Raw genomic sequence first — 2,500 nt, 5'->3', positions numbered from 1 at the left:
TGAGTGGGGGCTTCCAAACATTTTGGGTCGCCTTCACCATAACACCCCACCCAGCCGACAGCCGACGAGCTGAATCCCCAGTTCGACCTTCGGAAGCTTCCAATCTGCTTCCGGCTCTTAACGTTTCACGCATTTTGAACTCTCTCTCTTCAAAGTTCTTTTTCAACTTTCCCTCACGGGTACTTGTTCGCTATCGGTCTCGTGGTCATATTTAGCCCAGATGGAGCTTACCACCCGCTCCGGCTGCACTTTCAAGCAACCCGACTCTACAGAGAGGCCCTTTCCGACCGCCCCATCTGTACCCTCACGGGCGCCGCCATACGGGCCTGTCACCCTCCATGGGCAGTGGCCGCTTTCAAGCTTGACTTAGACGGTATGGGACGGCGTGCTGGACCCTCTGAAACGCAACACCCCTCGTGCCCGAAGACATCGAGGTTATGCGCTGGGCTTTTCCCGGTTCAGTCGCCCTTACTAAGGGAATCCCTGTTGGTTTCTTTTCCTCCGCTTATTAATATGCTTAAATTTGGCGGGTAGCTCTCTCCTACTACGAGGTCGATCGTGGTCTCATCATCCTTAGGGGAACAAGTTCCCCAACCACGAAGCGGAAGACGCTCTGCCACCGACTTTCTTCACCACCGACATTACCAGGCAGGAAGGTTTGAGGGGCTTGTCGCGGGGGTACCAGCGGCCATGGCGCCGGCACTCCCACCCCTGACTCCGTTCCTTCTCATTGAGTGGTAAATAGCCAATAGAAAAAGTGTTCCAGCAGAACATCTCTCGCAGAGTCATATACACACACAGTTTTAATGCATATACGCTCGTGTTCCGCCCTTACTCGGCCGCACCTTTGCCGCTTAAACTTTGACCTCTTTCCCCGTTCCCGCATGCCACAGCAGTGGCACTTGTTTATCCGGAGAAAGAGAGCGAGAGTCGCAGTATTAATTGGCGTGAGCGCTCTTCCGCTGCAGAATTAGTGTTTCATCCCGGGCGCAGCGCCGCTATGAGGCGGCTGCGCAACACCGCTCCTTAACGCGAGAGAACTCCCTCTGCCTCCCTCCCAGGCCTGTCATGAGATAGACGTGGACTCGTGGCGAACTCTCAAAGAGAACGCCCACACCGCGTCTGACCGTGGGAGAGGGTGGAGGAGCGCGTGAGGAAGAGCACGGCGTCACCCAAGCATTCTCGTCCCGACGAGAGCAATTGTCATCTCTCTGCCTGCGCCACTACATGGTAGACTGCGGGCCCAGGCGCACTCATCAATTTAGGTTCCACTGCAATGCATGCCAAGCACTCTTTCGGTGATAGACGAAATTCGGGCTTTGTTTTAAAAGATATCCCACCCGGTTTCTGCTTCCTCTTCGTGATGGAGGTCCTCTAGAACATGTGCAGCATCATTGCTATGAGCGGCCGACGGTCATTCGCACCCTGTGGACAGCAGGCAAAAGAGCCGCCCAGTTATTTAAGAGAGGGCTGCATACCGTCGCTTATATGTGGTTGAATGGGTGCGCCAAGTCCATGGACTTGCTAGTGATAGGCTTGCTTGTTTTATGGCACGCTCGCTAGCGCCGGCGCGATTAAACCCCAAGGCGTGAAGTCTGTTCGGGTTACCCTCGTGTCGGGGAGAGCAGTCAGCAGGCAATTTAACCGCAGCAAACTGGCGGATGTATATTTTGACCGAGAGGAGTGGCGGCTATTAAGCTCATATGGCTGCCGCCGCCGCAATATGCGTTCAACTTGTCGATGTATCTGGTATTCTTGCGATTCACATACCGACACGCAGTTTGCTGCTGTCTTCATCGACCCACGAGCCGAGTGATCCCCCGTTAAGAGTTGTGTATTTGCCATTTGGTCTTTTTGCGACTAACCATCACAGGTCGAGTCTCGATGAAAGGGTTTGACAGATATAGCCCAAGTTTGTGGTTTGGGTTTGGCCGGACGGCTTGTTGTTGTTTTTTGACACTAGAATTTCACTCTTTTTGGGTCAAGAGGCTTATTCGCCGGTAGTAAGGAACGGACGGGCAGCTGTCCAAAGCCCTGTCCGTCCTCCTCCGGTCTTCGCGCTCTCGCCCGAGTGTGGTCCACCCACAGCGTGGTACCTATTTTTGGTGCGGGGGCCGGGATTGTCCTCTTTCCCTGCTGGAGTTGCCAGAGCATAGCCCGAGACCGCCCAAATCAGGAGAGTAGTAGTTTTAAGAGCGCCCCGTTCTCTTTCTCTCTGTTAATGATCCTTCCGCAGGTTCACCTACGGAAACCTTGTTACGACTTTTACTTCCTCTAAATGATCAAGTTTGGACATCTTTCCGTCAGCTCAAGGCGACGACCCCATAAAACCCTCGCGGGCAACGGGGCCGACAATCCAAGAGCGCCAGTCCGAAGGCCTCACTAAATCATTCAATCGGTAGTAGCGACGGGCGGTGTGTACAAAGGGCAGGGACGTAGTCAGCGCAAGCTGATGATTTGCACTTACTGGGAATTCCTCGTTCATGGGAAACAATTGCAA

General features: G+C 53.9%; 1 non-coding gene and 1 pseudogene across 1 annotated transcript in view; both read right to left on the bottom strand.

Moving 5' to 3' along the window:
- Nucleotides 1-555, bottom strand: part of LOC121872157 — a 4,351-nt gene extending 3,796 nt beyond the window's left edge. The window contains exon 1 of the ribosomal RNA XR_006090047.1: nt 1-555. This exon is cut by the window's left edge and continues 3,796 nt beyond it. This is a non-coding gene — a ribosomal RNA (large subunit ribosomal RNA).
- A 1,132-nt stretch (nt 556-1,687) lies between these two features.
- Nucleotides 1,688-1,832, bottom strand: LOC121872156 (annotated as a pseudogene).
- Between the last annotated feature and the right edge of the window lie 668 nt (nt 1,833-2,500).

This window comes from Homarus americanus, unplaced genomic scaffold (genome assembly GCF_018991925.1).
Source record: "Homarus americanus isolate GMGI-L3 unplaced genomic scaffold, GMGI_Hamer_2.0 scaffold60367, whole genome shotgun sequence".
Classification (NCBI taxonomy): domain Eukaryota; kingdom Metazoa; phylum Arthropoda; class Malacostraca; order Decapoda; family Nephropidae; genus Homarus; species Homarus americanus.
This window is presented reverse-complemented; position numbering and strand designations above follow the sequence as displayed.